Consider the following 20,257-nt stretch of genomic DNA (forward strand, 5'->3'; position numbering starts at 1 on the left):
CAACCAGTATGCCAGGGAAAAAATGGTGTGCAAGGAGGAGGAAGAGCTGAGATGCCAGAAAAAAACTGGCTGACATCCTGACTAATGAAGCACTGGTGCAATGGGGAAAGCACCAGTGCTTCTAAGACACTCAGCTAACTCAGTTACACGGCTGGCTCAGTGGCGGGGGCAAATCTTAGGAACTTCCCCTTCCCTTGAAGATGCTCTGTATCTCTCAGAAATGTGTCCTTGGTGGTTGCATCTCACTGGGACATATTCGCAGGTGACACAAAGGGCTTCTGGAGAAAGGGGTGGTCATTGAAATCTCCACTCCCCCGCCCCCATACACTAACAGCAGTGTGTGAGTTTGGAATTCTTCAGAAGAACTGGTGCTTCTCTCATTGCCCCAGTGTCTTTTGGGTTATTCAGGAAAGTGCCTGGGAACTTTTGAGCCTCCTGCTCTTCTTCAGAGGCTCTTGCTAATTCAAACTTGGCAAGATAAGGACTTCAGGCAAATGTCTGGAAGACATCAGCAATGGTCTTTGAAGAGTGAGACACTCAAAATGCATCAGGTACTTTCTGAATAGCCCAATAATTAGTTCCTTTTAGCATTTCAGTTTATAATGATCTTAAGATGGAGAACAAGGGATAAAATTGGATTAGTTTCAGTTGGTGCTGTTTAAAAAAACAACCAGTTTTTGTTTGTGTGTGTGTGGGTTTTTTGTCCAAGTACATTTTAAACCTGGCTAGCTAGCACCTAGTGAGGCTAATCCAGATGTCTCTGCATATGTCTCCCTGCATTCCATTTTAACACTGTTCTAAACAGCAAACTTTGGAGCTTCTTCATTTTGCCCAGCATTTTCTTCTGCACCCCATCCCTTGCATTTTGCTTAACCTGACAAAGGGTACTGAAGAAATGAAAGGCTTGCTCATGCCCTTTGGGTTAGTTAACCTTTATTAGGACTATACGTTAGATTTTTTTTCCCCTTCATAGACAAAAACAAGTCTTTACCTAATTTATGTTCCACATGTCTCTGTTGGCTAAACTTAACCTTATCTTTTTAATATGGTGCTTATGTACTTTTGTATTGTAAAGATAATTAGGGTTACTTGGAGCTAGTGCTATCTTCAGATTTGTCTCATTGTAACTTCGTTCTGCTCTCATGCATTTTCCATTCATGAAGGAATTTACAGATACAGTAGTTCAGGCAAGGACTAGAATTTTAGCTTAAGTTGTAGGACCTCTTGGCATTATCTACAAATTTGACACTTGCAAATTGTTTAAGTGGTATCTTTGTTGTTTTCTGCAAGGGTCTGCTTATTTTCAAATTAAAAATCATTGTACATTATTCAGGTAAAATTAGAATTTAAAGGGTTTTCCCCCCCTATAAAAAGAGCTTCATTGGAGGGATGACTACAGTCTTTTCTCTCAATGCAGCCTATAGCAATGAAATTGTTAGACCAGAATCCATACTCATTGGGGGTTTTTAGACTGGCCTTCCCACTATTGCCTCTTCCATCTCTCAACAAAAAGATGCTCCTGAAGTTTGGGGACCCTTTTGGAATCATTCAGTGTGGTGCAAAGAGCTGTGGTGGGAAGGAGATTCTGAAACACTAGGTCTCCCTCCTCAGCATATGCATAAATGGTTTCTGAGAATACATGGGACTCAGAACCATGGTTTTTGTTGTTAAGGTGCCACAGAACTTTTCATCGTGTTTGCTACAGTAGACTCATGTGGCTACTTTTCTGGAGTCCTGTGCTAATTGCTAATACTGTAAGTACCATTGAAGTCAGGAGGACCACCCAGGCATAACTGGAGGCAAGACTACCCTCTGTGTTCTATAGCAGAGGTTTCTCATGACGTTGCCAGGTTGTGCCATGAAAGTGGCCTTCGGCTTTTGGGAGTTGGAACTAACATTAAACGGTTATCCAGCATTGTTTGGCAGGAGCAGTGACAAGCCCCACGTGTTCCAGAATACCTTACTTAGGTAGATGAATTGCCTCAGTATGGAATGGTCTCCGAGCCATTGTCTTAAGTTCGCATTAAAAAAAGAAAGTTCCTATGCTTTGAATTGATCCTGGTAGCTTTTATTCTTATTTTTGTTAAGATTTTATAAAACCTTAAAGGCACTCCTCATTAGCTTCCCCCATGCAGGACTAATTTCTTTTTCTTTTTTAAACCCACTACTTCTCCAAATTAGTATTTGCTATTTTCTTCTTTAAAATGACTATTTTTGATGAAATATGCAACTTGCAACTTTCACTGCAAATGTCTGTACACCCACTGTTGTCTCTCTCCTATATGAGCAACTACATAGTATCAATGCTTTACAGCTGGGGTTTTGGTACTGTCATACACAAGCAGCCGCTTTTGAAACCCAAAAGACAATTATTCTTTAACCCTAGTACATGACTTCAATCCTGGACCCACTTGAAAACACAGGAAACCTTTTTCCTCATCTTTAGCAGGTTAACCTTGCTGTCATGCCAGCCTAAAACATGGATATCCGCTCCTTGGCACTTACTTGGGTGAGCCCCTGAGGTTCACTGGTTTGCTGCAGACGACTACAGACATTTCAGGATCATCTTGATTTTGGGTCTCAGCTCTTGTATTCCTACTGCACTTACATGTGAAATTAACTGCCCACATGGCAGAGGTTTCAACACGTTTTGCTGTACATATCAAAGGTACATCAACACTTAGAGTGGATGAATTTATAAAAGGAGCATTTGCCTACACACTTTTTTTGGCCATTTGTCTTTTGTCAGATTCTGAACATTAATGAATATCTAATTTCATACCTTTTTCATGTTCATTGATCTTGACTATTTCTATGAAGTCTTTGGATATGTCTTACAGTGGCAAAGTGTCATACAGATACAGTAGTATGTAGATAGTTTATTCTTGAAACCAGACCTCAAGCGTATTCTAGCTCAGAGAAAGACATCCATAGGTATTGAATGGAAACTAGTACCCCAGTTCGGGATGGACATATAGGAATATTAAAATATAAATTTATTCAATATAAGAATATAAAAATGGAACTTAGTTATTTCCTACCTGGTAACATATTGAAAGGGGTCTATTCTTAGCTCAGTGCAGAGGTAGCTATGTTCCTCTCCTCTGCACCCTTCTCAAATATCTGCTTTTTGAGATGAGACTATGCTTCAAAAGTGGATAGTTGCAGTATTTCCTCAATTTGCCTTCCCTGGTTAAGAATATAAAGGCATTGTCCATGAATTTCATTTTTATTATTCCAATATATATATTTTTAAAAAATTGTTATTTTTCAACAGATCCATAAAACTAGGTCTTGGTGTATGGTAATTTAAAATACCACTGTGTTAGTTTACACTGTGATGTGATATTTTAATAATTACTTCTTTCTAGTTTTGTCTCAGCAGTGCTATGCACAGGTAGCATACTGCTATGTTTTAAAGGTGTTTTTAACTTGCCTATAAATGTTTTTCTAATTTGTGTCTTTCAAATCTGATTAAACAGTAGTTTAAAAAAAAGTCCTGGAATTGCTTTTCTCCATTTATCTGGGGATGGTGTTTTAACGATTGATACAAAATATAATGTATTTTTGTACAACATACTTCCAAACAATGAGGCGATTCCTGGCAACGGCAAAAGAAGAAGAAACAGTTTGTGCAAATAATAATTGATAGAGCTACGACTTTTGAGAAGTCTACGACTTGGTAAGCTTTGAGAACTTTTGTTGAAAGGTGGTGAATAAATGCTTGTTGTAGCTTGAGGCCAATTAAAACATTACTTTTTGCAGATGCAAGGGTTGATTTTCATATCTGCAACACAAAGCATATTATGAGAATTAGTAGCTCACAGTTCTGCTGACTTTTCAAAATAGTTGATCTTTTTCTGGTGGAGGGCATTGCTCTCCTAAGGATTGAGAATCTTGCTCACCACAACACATGATATCCCTGTCCCTCCCCATCATGCATGTAAACAGGTGTAACTGGCACTGCATGCGTGGGTGGTGGTGGTTTGAAATGCTACCAGAATCCGGAGCCATGAACACTGGACAGAAAGGGCATGCAACTGCAAAGTGGGCTGGGGTGGGATTAAGTGGAAATTCTTATTTTTGAAAGTGTAAGACATGTGCAACTGTTGCAAACAGGCTGTACTGCCCTCCCAGCAAGGGAGGGAGAGCGCCCAAAGCCCTTCCCAACTAGCCAAAGCACTGGCTAGGTTCATTTCATTGCTGAGGGTCATGTGCAGTCTGGGCAAGGAGGGGAAAAGAGCCTCACACAATTCTATATTTTAATAAGCTTTATTGCTGGCAATTGGTTACATATTCAATGTGAATCAACCAATGCAAGCAAAGCAATCATTCAGTTTCCCAGTGTAGTGTAATTAAAGTTTCCCAGTTTGCAGCTAAAATCATTTTCTCTCACAAGCAATGAATTCTGTGTGTGTATTATCTCACAGCTGTTCTTAGCGAAGACATAACAATTCAACGTTTCAGTTCAAGCGGAGAGAATAATGGAATGGGCATCTCCCCCCCCCCACTGCCGCTTCCCTTCGCCCATCCCACCTCCAACCTCGGAAGACTGAGACGATGGGTGAAAGGAAAAGGGGGGGAGGGGAAGATGGCCATTCAGGCATCGAAGAAACAGTGCAGAGAGGGGAGGAGGGGGAGGAAAGGTAAGATGGATATGAGTGTGTCAGCTAAATCACAGGAAAGCTGACAGGCAAAACTGAGGAGAAGACAGGCTTTTCTGGAAAGCAGAGGGAAGAGGAGTGGGGGAACATAGAGGAAGGAGGACGGAATTGAACAGGAATGTTAGTCGGAAGAGGCTGGGCCGCAGGCTACATTTGAGAATCATAATTATTGGGTTCCTGCAAATGTCCAGCTGTGGAGTTCAGGAATGGGAGGCTTGAGTGCGCCAAGAATTTCCCACTTTTGCAGGTGTCTTGGCAGGGGAATAAGCTTGTTGAATTGGAGGTCCTTACTGATCTCAAGGAAACCGGAGTAACTTCTAATCAATCAATAGGGGATGCTTTCAGGGTGGGCTGCCTCACAGGATAGGGGCTACATGCCACTCCCATGGAGTGAGGGCATGTCTTTCCTGGTACTCCCTTGGGTGATTGTGGATGGGTTGAGTGGAATACCCCCATGTGTGTGTGGCTTTGTATACCTTTCTCCAGGTTCTTTGTCTATATCTCATATCAGAAACAGCCATATCCTTTTTTGTGTGTCTCCAGTCAAGTGTCAACATTCTTTTTCCCATCGGAACTCTCTTGCCTTATGCGGTCAAGGAACTTGGTGTTTTGGAGTTGTTTTTGCACTTGTTTACTGAATCAGATGAAGCTGTTTCCTTCTGATGTTCCAAAACATCCCTGTGTCTGTTCAGATTGACAGGTCTGTGGTCAGCCTCAAGCAGACTTAAGGTGCCCTTTTGGTCCAAGAAGAGTGTTGTAAGATAAGATGGACAGAATTTCAGCAATTAATTGTGTGTGTATAATGTGCCCCTAAAATATGTAGGTACTGATATCTATGTGTTGCTTCCTAAGGCCTTCTAAATATGATTACAAATTTGCAATTTCAAGCTGGATCTCATGATTACCCTTGGCATAGCACAATGCATAGACAAATTTCAGAGCGGAGAGGGGCATGTTACTCCCCTCTGTTAAACCTTGAACATAGAATAAACAATTCCATTCCATTACTTTGGCTCAGCAGAGCCAAAGTTCACACTTCCATCTTTTGCAAACTGACAGTCCCAGATACAGGCCTAAGCTTAGCCTTTTGGGCTTTCAGTGTCAGTCCCAATTCAATCAAATTCAAAGGGTGTTCACCACACAAAAGCGTGCCACCCCCAGGCTAATTTTGGTGCACCTAGGTATTTTGGTGCCCCGATCTGAAGGGCTTCAGAGCCCCCACCATGAGTTTGGGGGGAAAGCTGTTTTTAAAGTTTAACTTGATTTTTTTTTTAAGGCCTCCCGTAGAAGGCCTTCCCAGAAGCATGCCTCCACTCTGAACTGCCATGCGAACACTTCAAAAATTCTAGCCACCATGTGTGTGGTTTGGGGGTGGGGTAAGCAGGCCAGGTGGTGGTGGTGGTGGTGAGTGGAGCAGCTGCTGGGCTGACTGTTTAGCCCAGAGGACCTTGAGAACAGCGAGGTGCTCCAGCATGCCTGTGCAGTTGGAATAGAGTGTCGCAAGCCCCAACATCATGGCACCGCTGCCACCATGGGGGTGGGGGAGATCTGCTTGGCTCACCCCCTCCCCACCCGAGCCGCCCACATGGCTGCTAGAATTATTGAAGTTTTTTGTGCCATGGGGTAGGGTGGTGGCAGGAACCCCTCTGGACCTTGAAGGCCATGGACCAGGGCCCCAAGGTCTGGGGGTATGAGCACCTCTGGCCACCCCATACTCACTGGGTAGACCTTCCCTGGTTTGCAAGGTGACTGAAGGACCAACTCTCACTAAAGGGAGTGGTCCTCCAGGCTAGTAATGATTGCTGCCGGTGCCTGCTCCACCTTTGGGTAGGGTCCTTACTCCCCCTCCCCTCGGGTATCCTGGCCTAGGTAGGGTAGGAGACCCAGACCACCCACCATCCAACTGGAATAAATAAAGAGCTCTCACAGGACAGGTGCAGTTGGTGACCCCGCTTGGCTCTAAGGCTTGTTAATGTGGTGCTAAGGAACCTCCCTCCCCTTTCCCACAGAGCATTCCATAACTTACCCTTATAGAGAACTTGTTTTTTAATTCTCTTGGAAATAGGGAAAACCCACCTAACACAATGTCTGTCTAAGAATTTTTCCTACCACTGTTTTTCTTAGATGGCAGTTCTTCCCTTAAGTATTTCTTATACTGCAGCTTTCTCTTCAGCTTCCAACAGACTGAACTACAAAACAGAATTTAGCTCCAAACTTAATTGAGCTATTGACCCCTTGTCCCCAAAAGAGAGGGGAAAGCCCCGTTTGAATTAGATTGGTTTCCGGCTGGGCCTGGCTACCAATCATAGGGCTCCTGTGGATTTCCAGGCCCTAGCTACCCACTACAAGTTTTTAAAATGAGAGGATAGAACTTGGATTGACTTAACATACGGAATACAATAGATGCTTGTGAAAACACCACTCCAAAGCAAAACAGAGGACCGTTTAGCTGAGAATGCTCTTTCAACACTTATGCAGAGGGAAAGGAGGAAGGGAGGTTTGTGGCAGTCTTGTGGAGTCTTGTGGAGACTTCAGGTGCTGCTACTCTAATTAAGTCTGTTCAAGGAGATGTATTATGAGTGTTCAGTGCAGATAAACAAGCGCGCGCGCACACATCCCTAGGTAATCTCATAATTAGCTTGGTTTCTCCAACCTTTTGGGGGTCTTTGAGTTTTTTTAATAGAAGAATTCAGAAAGAACACACCTGGGGGAGGAATTCATCCTGAGCCTTTCCCACGCTGGCAAGAGTAGGAAGCAAGCAGCAGCAGCAGCTGTGAGCTGTATGTAGGTTTCCTGCAGAAGCATGGTGTTTTTCAGGACTGGATACATATTGGCAGGCTGAGAAGTGTCACTTTACATCTCAGTCAAACAAGCAGGGAGGATATTAGCCCTATTCAGACATTGTTTTACAATAATATAGATGTCTCTACACTTATACATGTGTTTGTATGAATGTATGGTACAGATAGGAAGTGTATTGCTGTACTTGTGTTCAACATAGTGTTAATAACTGTATACTTGTACAGGTGTTGAACGTAACATGTGAATAGGACTATTGAAAATGCAGTCTCCCAGGTGGCGATAGAGGCTTTTGAACATATTCAGCAGAAATGAAGAACACAGAGGCCATTGGGTAAGGCCTCCTCAGCTGCTACAGCTACCCCACCTTCCCAGGTTAAGTTTCAGGAAAGGAGAAACCAGCAGCAGTGAGGGACTGAACATAAGTACTCAGGATGCCTCTGAATGACAGTTGCAGGGGAGTAACAGCAGGATAGAGGGCATGCCCTCAACTCCTGCCTGTAGGCTTCCAGCGGCATCTGGTGGGCCACTGTGTGAAACGGGATGCTGGACTAGATGGGCCATGGGCCTGATCCAGCAGGGCTGTTCTTATGTTTTAAGAACAGAATGAGGAGGAACCAGGGCATGAAGTCCTTTGTAATTATACATTGAATTCTATCAGGAAATGGATAAATGTGGATAAAGTGAAAGAAAAGAAAAACCCATGAGCTGCAGAATATAAAATGGAGGACAGCAACTGTCACAGCCTGGTCTCAACCAGTCCTGTGACTTTTTAAGCTTCACCACAGCCCCCAAGTAGACTTTTATATTTTCTTTGGCTGAGTCCACTGAAACAGCTTTCCAAACCTCTCTTTCATTCAGGCAGATAGTGTGGAAAGGTGCCTAGCATGGCGTGGGGAAAACAGACAGAAGCTACAGATTGTTAAATTCAAAAACTTTTTTTACTCAAACTGTTCAAAACAGTAGTTCTTTTGGAAAATTTAGTACAAAGAAACAGGAGCCATATGAGCATAAAGGAATCAATAAAATAGGAGAAAAACATCCCCAGTTGAACCTGCACCTAATACTGTGCCTTAACCTAGAGTCATTACCAGGAGTTTTCTTATAATCACCTCTAATCAGCTTCTGCAGTGAGTCTGGCTTTTCCCCTTGCTCAGCTTCAGGTCTGGCTCTTCTTTCCCAGTACTGGACATTCAATTCCAGACTGTTTCTTCAACTGCTTTGAGGCTGATTAAAATCTCAAGAATGTTTTCAGCTTCACTCTCCCAGTGATTTCTCAGCTCTTAATTTCAGCAGCTCTTCTCTCCAACTAACACTCTTCTGCAGGCAAGCCTCCTTTTATTCTCTCCTTCCCCCCCACCTCCAAATTTTCTAAACAAACCAATCCGGACAATTCAGGCTTTCTCCATTAATTTAAAACATACCCAGTCAAATAAAACCCTCTCTTCCCTCCAAAGGTTAACCAGTAAAAAACTTTCCCTTCCCAAACCAACTGTAATACAGGAGCTGTGAACTTTTGATCCCTGCACAGCTTTTAACATAGAACACAGGGATTAAGCAATTATATATGCAGTATAGAAATCTGTAACACAAAAAGAGGAGGTTCAGGCCCACTTATCATTTGGATGATAAAACTGGGTGGTATCATGTCAGAGACTCACATTTCTCCAACCTGGCAGGTTTCTCCAACCTACCAAAAAGTAATCTTTGGACATTCTTACACATATGAAAACTAGCAAGTTTCCATTTAAACAACTATCTTTGTGCAACTGATGAAGTGGACTGCAGCCTGAAATTTCAGGCTCCTAAAATAAATGAGCTTGCTTCAAAGACCAAGTCTTTTAAAGTAACCAACATAATAGACACCTGATTTCATTCTGAAATCAAAAGTAGAAACGCACAAAACATGGCACTCTGGAACTCTCATACACACATGACTAAAAGGTCAGTAAACAGAATTGCGAATTGATAAAGAGAGAGAGGAAACAGGGTCAAGTTATTTTTTCCTGGAATTTACTATGATGTGAAACGGACTGCATTGTTTACTTTCAAATTGATGGTTGCCATCCTGACCAGTTAAGCACCAATGCTTCTGAAAACCTCCAGACTAACACTGTACTGGTGCTAGAGTGTGTGTGTATGTTTTCAATAACCTCCTCTTTCCTCAGAAACCCTCTGAGTCACCCACAAATATGTCCCTGAGGGATGTGTGACCCTCAGGGACTTATTTTGGGGAAGCACAGAGGGCTTGGTGGTGAAGCGGAGGTTGTCAAAAATTACCCCCGCCACTAAGCCAGCAGTGGAGCTAAATTAGTTGAACTTTTCAGATGTACCAGTGCTTTATTAGTTAGGATGTCAGCCACAGTTGCCAAGTTGTCATAGAAACCTAGCAGTTCACACAGTAATTTTGGAAGCAGTAGTACTGAACATGCTTAAGAGAGAAGCAGTAGACTGAACATGCTTAAGAGAGAAATAATCAGCTTGTTTGGCTCCCCCCTTGGAATTGAGATTAGTGCAAATGGCAGAACACTTGATATAGCTGACGTTAAACTATTTTATAAAGTCTACCATGCAAATGAATGCACTGCTTGGAAACATCACACATGTATGATGACTGAACAACAGTGAGGTGGCTAAATTTGCAGATGATACCATAGTCTTTCATAGTGAAATCCAAAACTGATTGTGAGCAGCTCCAAAAGGATCTCTCCAAATTGGGTGAATGGGCGCCAAAATGGCAAATGCAGTTTTCAATGTTGGCAAGTGAAAAGTGATGCACATTGGGACAAAAAAAACCGACTTCAAGTATACGTTGATGGGATCTGAGCTGTCGGTGACTGACCAGGAGAGGGATCTTGGGGTCATGGTGGACAGCTCGTTGAAAGTGTCAACTCAATGTGCGGTAGCTGTGAAAAAGGCCAATTCCATGCTACGGATCATTAGGAAGAAGATTGAAAATAAAACTGCTAATATTATAATGCCCTTATGGAAAACTATGGTGCAGTCACCCTTGGAGTACTGCTTACAATTCTGGTCACCACAAATAAAAAAGGACATTGTAGGACTGGAAAAGGTGCAGAAGAGGGCAACCAAGATGATCAGGGGCCTAGAGTACCTTTCTTATGAGGCAAGATTACACCACCTGGGGCTTTTTAGTTTAGAAAAAAGATGCCTGTGGGGAGACATGATAGAGGTCTATAAAATCATGCATGGTGTGGAGAAAGTGGACAGAGAGAAATTCTTCTCCCTCTCACATAACACTAGAACCAGGGGTCATCCCATGAAATTGATTGCCAGGAAATTTAGGACCAACAGACGGAAGTACTTTTTCACACAACGCATAATCAACTTGTGGAATTCTCTCCCACAAGATGTGGTGACAGCCAACAACCTGGAAGGCTTTAAGAGGGGTTTGGATGACTTCATGGAGGAGAGGCAGATCATCGGCTCCTAGTCGGAAGGCTATAGGTCATCTCCAGTCTCAGAGGCAGGATGCCTTTGAGTACCAGTTGCAGGGGAGTAACAGCAGGAGAGAGTCCTCAACTCCTGCCTGTAGGCTTCCAGCAGCATCTGGTGAGCCACTGTGTGAAACAGAATGCTGAACTAGATGGTCCTTGGGCCTGATCCAGCAAGGCTGTTCTTCTGTAAATGAACGTCTACCTGGAAACTAGACTGGTGGGAAAGCTACCTGGTGAAACAAGGTCACACTCACCCCACCCCATTAAATCATGTGCATCCTTGAGAAAGTCTGGGTTCCTGACAAGAGTGAAAAGCATGTGAGGCTTTAACCAATTCAGATACCCTGCAATGTAATCAAGCCCAGGCATTTAAACCAGTTATGCAGATTGGACAGAAACTCTCTGGGCTTGGGGTGGGATAACCCAGAAAAAAACCCTTGAAATTATACCACCATGCCAGTTGTTTGACATGGATTTTGGATTGGATCAGAGAACCATACGGTCCAATGATGGATATGGAGGGATCTGATCTCTCAGATGGGCTACATAAGAATTTATGAACGAAAATAAAAAGAAATGATCACGATATAAAATCCCATACAATTAGAAATAGTTTGTTAAGTCTTTGGGACAAGTATAAGAAAAGGATCAGCCTGGACTTATCACCTTTGGCATCTATCTAAAATATTTTTGTTTTCATGAAGAAAAATCTAAAAAGTATGACCCCTGGAGAGAGAAAGCATATAACATGCAAAGTTTAACTATTGGAAAAACAAAATTCAAATCAATTCAAACTCTTACTTTGGAATGGTCCGAAGAACCCTCATGGTTCCAATACTTACGAATTAGCTTTATAGTGCAGAAAGAAATACAAAGACAAGGTGGTAAACTTAGAGATTTAATGAAATTTGAAGTACTAATAACTAAAAATGCTGATCATTTATTGGGATTGATATTTATTGGCTGTTGAAATATGACTCAGAAACAGAACAGATAAAAGACTGCATGATTAAATGGATGCAGAATTTAAACAGGACTATCTATCTGTCTATCTATATATTCAATTTCTATACCGCACTTCCAAAAATGGCTCAGGGCGGTTTACACAGAGAAATAATAAATAAATAAGATGGATCCAAGATATCCTACAATGGGAACATCATTGGAAAGTGAATATCAAATTTACAGCAAATAGTACCTTAACAGAAAATTGATACAATTCCCCCCCCCCTTGGTATATTACTCCCACAATGATTGCAAAGATGGACAGTAATTATTCTGGAGATTGTCGGAAATGTACGAATCATGCGGGGACATTCTATCATATGTGGTGGACTTGCAGCAAAGCACAATTTTGGAAGAAAATTCACTCGAAGATGCAAGAAATCTTAAATATAAACTTTCCTTACTCACCTGATCTTTTTTGTTTGTTTGTTAAATATGACTAAATCTTATGTACCTATTAAATACATGGAGTTGTCTTTATACATGATTACTGCAGCCAGGATTCTCTATGCTGCCAACTGGAGATTACAAGTAACCCTGACCTTGGATGAATGGCTGTTAAAGCTATTGGAATATGCCTCAATGGCTAAGGTCACTGCTTATTTACGGAATACCTCAGATGAAATGTTTGCTCTAATCTGGGAACTTTTTATAAATTACAATTTAGCACAAGGTCAACATCCACACACAAGATTTGGGGTTGTGTCGGGTTTTTTAAGTACAGATGGTTGGTTAATACATTACTTTTATCTTTTTGTAATACCTGATGTGAGGGGGAGGGTTGGCAAAGGATGGTAGTGGAATTCTGGACTGCTGTATGTAACTATCAGAAGTTCAAGAGTTGATAGTGTAAACTTGTTCCCCCCCCCCTTTCTTCTTAATAAATAATATTAAAGAAAAAAAATCTGTTCACGCTATTTATTAATCAAATAATAACATTTTCATGGGTGTTGGTCCCATGCAAACTTGTAGAAAACAGTTTTACAAAAAAATAATTATCAAATATTGGAGATTTTGGACCATACTCACAGCCATCTACAGAAGATAAAGCCTCATCTTGGGTTTGTTCTGTTCCAGGAGTGCCTTGAGGAAGCAGCTGGCTGAGAAGCTGCTGGGGAAATGGGAGGCCAAGATCCCTCCCTGTGAGTAGGGATGTTTAGTTAGAGGGGTCAGGAAAGTTATTCTCCTTTATTGTATTGCTTTAATGTGAGTTGCCAGGTTAATGAAAACTCTCTCTTACAATGTGTTTTATGAAAAGACAATTGCTCTTATTGCATACCTTTTTCTTTTAATCTAATATAAATATTTGTTGCTGGGGGAAAAAGCTCTCTTAATTTGGCTCTTGGACAAGTACAAAAATCTTCTACTTGCTAGTCTACACGTGGTGAGAAAGCTGATAGCTGCTGAACATTTGAGGATGTGTTTGCACCAGAGAAATCCCAACCCCCCCCCCCCGTTTTATTTAATTTATTTAGTTAGATTTATATGTCGCCCTACTCCCATTGGACTCAGGGCGGCTTACAAGCAATAACACACATAGCAACACAATTCCATAAAAATATATCTTACATAACCTCATAAACCACAACCCCATACAATACTCATTCCACATGACATAATAACCATGGATTACAGGATCACTCTACAACCAGCTATCTCAGCGACCAAACACCTGGCAGAACATTTCAGTCTTACATGCCTTACGAAAGGCCAACAGTTCATGGAAAGCTCTGATATTATCCAGGAGACCGTTCCATAGAGTCGGGACCACCACTGAGAAGGCTCTGGCTCTCGTTGATTGCAATTTAATATCCCTAGGGCCCGGGATCACCAAGGCATTACTTGTGGCTGATCTCAGGACCCGGCAAAGGACATATCAAACCAGGCGGTCTTGGAGGTATGGAGGGCTCATACCGTGTAGGGCTTTAAATGTTAAGGTTAATACCTTAAAATTAACCTAGGACTCAACCAGCAACCAGTACAACTGAACGAGCAAAGGTGTCACATGTGCTCGCCAAGACGCCCTAGTAAGGACCTTGGCCGCTGCATTCTGCACCAGTTGCAATCTCCGATTTAGGCGCAGTGGCAGCCCCACATAAAGTGAGTTGCAACAATCTAACCTGGAAGTGACCGTCGCATGGATCACAGTGGCCAAGTCCTGAGGGAACAGATAGGGGGCCAGCTGCCGTATTTGGCGTAACTTGAAAGAAGGCCTTTTGAGCTACCTCCATGATCTGAACCTCCATATTCAGAGGCATCAAGAATCACGCCCAGGCTCTTCACAGCAGGCTGAGGTATCAAACAAGCACTATCAAGGGTCGGTAATTGAAAACTCTCCCCTGACCACCTTGGGCCCAGCCACAGAACTTCAGTCTTATCTGGATTAAGCCGTAGACGACTTTGCCTCAGCCAGTGAGCGACTGCCTCCAAACACCTGGTCAGCTGGGCTATGGTGTCCTCAGCCCTGCTGTCCATCAGCAGAAAAAGCTGGGTGTCATCTGCATATTGGTGGCACCCTAGCCCAAAAATCCTCACCAGCTTTGTTAATGGCCACATATAAATATTGAACAGCAAGGGTGAGATGATAGCCCCCTGGGGGACACCACATGTTAGTACTTGATGTGAAGACCTCTCATCACCCATTGCCACCCTATATCCCCGATCTTGTAGGAAAGAACACAGCCACAACAAGGCCACGCCTCGAATCCCAGCATTAGCTACAGGCCAGGGTGGACCAGAATATCATGGTCCACAGTGTCGAATGCTGCTGTGAGAGCTGACAGCAACAGCAGCACCGACCCTCCCCTATCAAGCCAGCGACGGAGATAATCAGCTAGGGCGACAAGGACTGTTTCTACCCCATGCCCAGGCCGAAACCCAGACTGGAAGGGATCGAGAATCGCTGCATCCTCCAAAAACGTCTGAAGTTGTATTGCTACCTCTCACTCTATCACATTATCTAAAAAAGGCAAATTCTATATCGGGCGGTAGTTAGCTGGCTCCGAGGCATTCAATGATGGCTTCTTCAAAAGTGGCCTAACCAATGCCTCCTTCAGCTCTCCTGGGAAAATCCCCGTTTCCAGGGAAAGATTGATGATATTCCCAAGGGAGGTCTGCAACTCCTCCCGGGTGGCCTTCACCAGCCAGGAGGGGCAAGGATCAAGGGGACATGTGGTAGGCCTCATAGCTGTCAGAATTTTTTCAACATCAGGCTCTGAAAGTTGGTTAAAATTATCAAAAATTGGCCCGGTAGATGACCATGGAGCCTCCAATTCCTCAATTGCATCAAGAGTGAGGGGGAGGTCCCAGCAGAACAGTGAGATTTTATCTGCAAAAAAGCCCTTTAAAAACCTCACAGCCAATACCCAATTCTCTAATTTCATGATCTGTACCAGAAAAATTTGTCAAGGATTGAATTATCTCAAACACTTTAGCCAGCCATGAGCTTGCCGTGAGTTGAAACCAACTTGGAGAAGCTAGTAAAAAGAAAAGAACTAAAAAAAAACCCCAGCTTTATTCAGTTAGTCCAGACTGCTTCTGTCAGAGCCTTTCTCAGCTTTTAGATACAGTTAAGAATACTTAGTAGGATTACAAAAATAGGTTGCCTTAATGCATGCTTAAATGTTTATAGAATCTTTTGCAATGCCCTAGCTGTATTGTGCATAGGCTAGTGTTTCTTATTTTAATTATGTTGCAGGTAAACTACAATAGAACAGTATATGGAATATGCAGAGCACACACCAAAGAAATATAACATCCCTAATGCAAAGTCTGACTAAACAAACTTTCCCCTAGACTAAACTTCCCTTTTCCTTGAACTCATCAAACTCCTGATAAGACTTCAAGCTTCCTGTAATCCTGTCTTCCCAGGCTTTACAGTTATCCTCCTGCAGCCAACCTCCATGGCCACATGTCCTCCTGAGCACCTCCAGCCTAGCTTCTTCTAAGAAATAACTCCATCTTGGCAACAGCTCTCTAGGTCCCACTCACCTGGTGTGCTGATTGACTGAGCCCTGGAGTTCACCAGCCTGTCAGTCAAGATAAGGGTTTACTTCCTGTTAACTCTTTAGAGCAGGGATTCTCAACGTTGGGTCCCCAGATGTTATTGGACTTCAACTTTGGTTGGGAATTATGGGAGTTGAAGCCCAATAAAATCTGAGGACCCAATGTTGAGAATCCCTGCTTTAGAGGGAGGGGAGGCTGGTCACTACACATATGGACATACCTTTCCACATATCTATATACTCTTGTGCAGGAGCAGCTCAGATTAACCACCCATCATGCAACTAAAGATCAGCATCCTTCAAAGCAGGAGATAAGCAGCCTAGTTATACTTATTTAACTTGCTCAGATAATATTTTATGTTTGTGGTACAAAAACTACTGTATTTATTGATGCATCACTGAATTTCCCCTAAATTTCAGGTCTCTTTCAGGTCTGTATATATTGAAGCACTCCATCAATTTCTGAAGTCTGAATGTCTGGCTTTAGCGAATAGCTTCATGTCATCTGCCATCTGCACTAATCTCAGTAGAAGAAAAGCCAAGCAAACCAATTAATCTAAAGCATTTTCAATCTATTTCTGGAAAAGAGCCTCCAGAATTATTGTATGAGTTTCTAGGTTTCTATGACAACTTAGCAACACTGACTTAGAAGTAAGCAGCAACCTAATTTTGTAAGAAGAGCTAGGGGAAAGGCACATGACCTTGATCCCTTTCTTTCTAATTCTTTTGTATTTGACTTTTTGCCAAAGTTTTAGACAGGTATATTTGTTGTCTATTTTATTACATTACCAGTGACAAAGTTTTGTAAAAACACTGAAGGCCAAACTGCATGTAACATCAACTCTATTTTTGAAATGGGAAAAGCTGTATTCGGAGGCATGCCCAGGAATGCAGAAGCCTGCTTTTCCCTAAATCCATTCCTAAAGGTTTAAATGCATGTGTGCTTGCTGCTATCTAGGATGTGGAACATTATTCTAGATGTGTACAGTTAACCTTTCAAATGACTCACAGGCAGCTGTTATTAGAGCTGTGAATACTCTTAGCCCTGCACCCAGCCTAAGGCTCTTCCCCACAATTTATGACTTATTTATTATTTATTTATTTACATTTTATATCCCGCTCTTCCTCCAAGGAGCCCAGAGCAAAGTCAAAGTTCTTTATTTGCGACCCAAGGTCAGCATAACATAACAAAACATCCCATAACATAGAAAATACAATAAGAAAGTGAAATGTTTAAATATATAGCTGAATATCTACAAACAAATGATCAAAAATTTTTTTTAATTAATCAAGGAAAAGCTCACTGCCGCAACAGTACTGCAATAGAGCAGAATTTAGCCACCTTAAAGGTGACATCTAAAGTTCTATCCACAAGAAGATAGGAAACATAAAAATCTCTAGAGCAACCTGGGAAGGGTGTCAGAAGAGGAGTAAGTAAGGAACATCTTAAATTTCTATATAATGGACAGCGCAACAAAACATGTTGGATGGATTTGACTTCTCCCATACCACATGGGCATAATCTATCCTCTCTAGGAATCCCCAGAAACCTCCCTGAGAGCACCACTGAAGGTAACATATCAAGTCTTGCTCTAAAAAAGGCCCTCTGATAGCATGTCAAGTTCAAGGCATTCAAATAAGCAGCAGGGCCCCAACTAGAACTGCTCAAACCCAGCCTCCTTTCAGTACAATCAGGGATTCGGGAAAGTTCTTGTTGGATTTCGAAGTCCAAGAGTCTTTGTTTCAGGATCTGCCTGGCCTGATTGTGACTTAACAGGACCAGGTAGTCCATAGACAGACCCAAGGACACAATTTTGTCTTGGATAGCCTGGTCCCAAGTGGGCTGGAATACTTCAGCCAAGATAAGAGAAATCCATCCTCCGGGGGTGGGGGGGGGGGAATCTGACTTTAAGCGAATAGGTCAAAATAGACAACTAGGCCCAGACCTCGATCTTCAGAAGACCCAACTCGAACCTTAATAATGCATTGGGGACACATCTAGGTACTCTAAGTAGAGCCCTAAGGAAGTCATTTTGAACCACATCCATAGACTTGTATGAAGGAAAAGGACCAAGTTGCACCCCATATAATAGCTGGCTCCTAACTTTGGCCGCAAATAATTTCAAAGTGGCCGAAATGATCTCATGTCCTTTAGAATAGAAAAATCTCCGGAAAGTCAGAGAACTTCGTGCAGTAAGAGTAACTTGATCTATATGTGCCTTCCATGAACCTCTTGCTTGCAGGGTCACACCTAAATATCTATATGTATAGACCTGTTCTAACTGTTGATCCTCAATCGACCATCTTAACAGCCTGTGCCTCCTTGAAAAAATCATGACTTTGGATTTTGAGTGATTGATCAAAAGATAATTGTAGGAGCCCAGAGCAGTGTACTACATACTTAGGTTTCTCCTCACAACAGCCCTGTGAAGTAGGTTAGGCTGAGAGAGACGTGACTGGCCCAGAGTCACCCAGATGGGGATTTGAACTTGGGTCTCCCCGGTCCTAGTTCAGCACTCTAGCCACTACACCATGCTGGCTCTATGCAATAGCAATTAACTTCACTCTTTTTCAATTTATGAAGGAAAGGATATACCTTTCTGTACCCACTTTTAACAGCCACCTAATGCTCAGCGGGGAAATGCTTGACTAACAAGCAGAAGGTTGCTGGTTCAAATCCCTGCTGGTGTGTTTCCCAGAAACACCTATATTGGGCGGCAGCAATATAGGAAGGTGTTCAAAGGCATCATCTCCACAAAGAACCACACTGACTTTGAAGGGCTTAGATCCTTAGGCTACAGTTTGATGCACACTTTCTTGGAGATAAATTTACTTGAATCCAGTGGGATTTACTTTTGACTAAACATGAGTCCACTGAGGTTTTTATTTTCAGTGTAAATTTGCTTACAGCTGGTTTCCAAGAAACAAGTGTCCTTGCAGCACAAGCCAATGCTTGTTTACTCAGAAGTCAGTCTCATTGTATTCAATAGGGCTTACTCCTAGGCAAATGTGCACAGAATTGTAATCATTGTCTGCAATGTTAGACACACTAGGGAGTAAGTCTCTTTGAAATCAGAGGGACCTACCCACATAGGATTCCACGGTCGGGTCAGGTGGCAAGTGTAAGCACATTAGGATACAAATCGACATAGTAAGAGACATGCTTTCTAGAAAACATGCATAGGTTTGGGCTGTTATTTCCTAGTAACGCTGCATTCCTATCCATAATTATCTTGTAAGGACCACTGAACATAATTAGCCTTATTTATGAGGATCGGGCAGGGTTGTCAACTGACTTAGAACGATTTCTTTAGACTCCCCGCCCCGCAATATGTTTTCACGCTATTATTATCATAGGGGCTTTACCATCTCTTGTTTTCAACAGCCCCGCAGATATTGATGCTGACTCCTGTCCTGTAGGCTAAAGGGCAGACCCGTTCTGAAAGGCTGGCAACCCGAGGGCTGTCACAATAGCCTAGCATGCAACTTTATATTGAGTTTGCCTGAGACTTTCCTGGGCTGCCTGGCGCTGCCTCCACTTCAGTGCCACTGAATAAAGTGATCTTGCGAATGCACAAGACTGCACTGATAACCAGTCCCCAGGGGGGTCGGAGGGACACAGGGCTGGTTCTAGGGCTGAGTCGCGAAACAAACTGCCCGTGTGTCCGATAGACGTGTCTCGCGGCCGCCGCAGGCAGCGCCTCCGGCCGCCGAGGCTGCAGCAAGGAGGGCCGCCGAGGTGGCTCACGTGACTACCGGGGGAAGCGAAGCGACGAGGAAAGAAGGCTGGGCCAGGAGGACGGGGGCGGGAGTCGGGACGGCGGAGAAGGCAAGATGGCCGTCGCCGGCTGTTGCTGGGAGAAGTGAAGGCGGCGAAGAGCAGCTTTTCCAGTGACACCGACTGAGCGCGCACTCTCAGCTCTGCCGCCACCACGACGCCTCCTCTAGTGGTTCGCTCTCAAATCCTGCTGGTAATGGCGGCGGCTGGGAGGGGGGGACTGATGACAAGCTGGGTTGCGGGGTGGGAAGAAGGGCGGTGGTCGCCCGAGCTGTCAGACAAAGGGAGCGGAGCCGCCCCGCCGCTTTCCCCCCCAGGCTGTCTTTTGTCTTTTCCTTCCCCCACCCCCGTGCCCAGCCCAGCGCAGGACTCCTCTCGAGGCACAGATACTGGCGGGGTTGGTGGACTCTGTTCGAACAGGCTGCTGCCTTTCCTTTTCCAAACCTTTACGGTAAGGTGGTGCCGTTCATCATCCCATTCCCCGCCCTTCACTCCCTTGTTGACGTTCCTGAACGTGTGAATGCTTTGGTTAACCCGCTCCCTTGCATT

General features: G+C 43.2%; 1 protein-coding gene across 14 annotated transcripts in view; it reads left to right on the forward strand.

The window, feature by feature from the left end:
- The first annotated feature begins 19,637 nt into the window (after positions 1 to 19,637).
- The window catches only part of KIDINS220 (kinase D interacting substrate 220), a 145,285-nt gene continuing 144,665 nt past the window's right edge, over positions 19,638 to 20,257 (forward strand). For 4 of the 14 annotated variants that reach the window (XM_053285761.1, XM_053285762.1, XM_053285763.1 and 1 more), the window contains exon 1: positions 19,654 to 19,901. The gene's annotated coding sequence lies outside the window, so the exon portion shown is untranslated. Of the gene's footprint in view, positions 19,902 to 19,941; positions 20,160 to 20,257 lie in introns of those variants that run through there. The other 10 variants (XM_053285767.1, XM_053285768.1, XM_053285765.1 and 7 more) reach the window with 6 other exon arrangements.

The sequence above is a fragment of the Hemicordylus capensis genome, chromosome 1 (genome assembly GCF_027244095.1).
Source record: "Hemicordylus capensis ecotype Gifberg chromosome 1, rHemCap1.1.pri, whole genome shotgun sequence".
NCBI classification, from domain to species: domain Eukaryota; kingdom Metazoa; phylum Chordata; class Lepidosauria; order Squamata; family Cordylidae; genus Hemicordylus; species Hemicordylus capensis.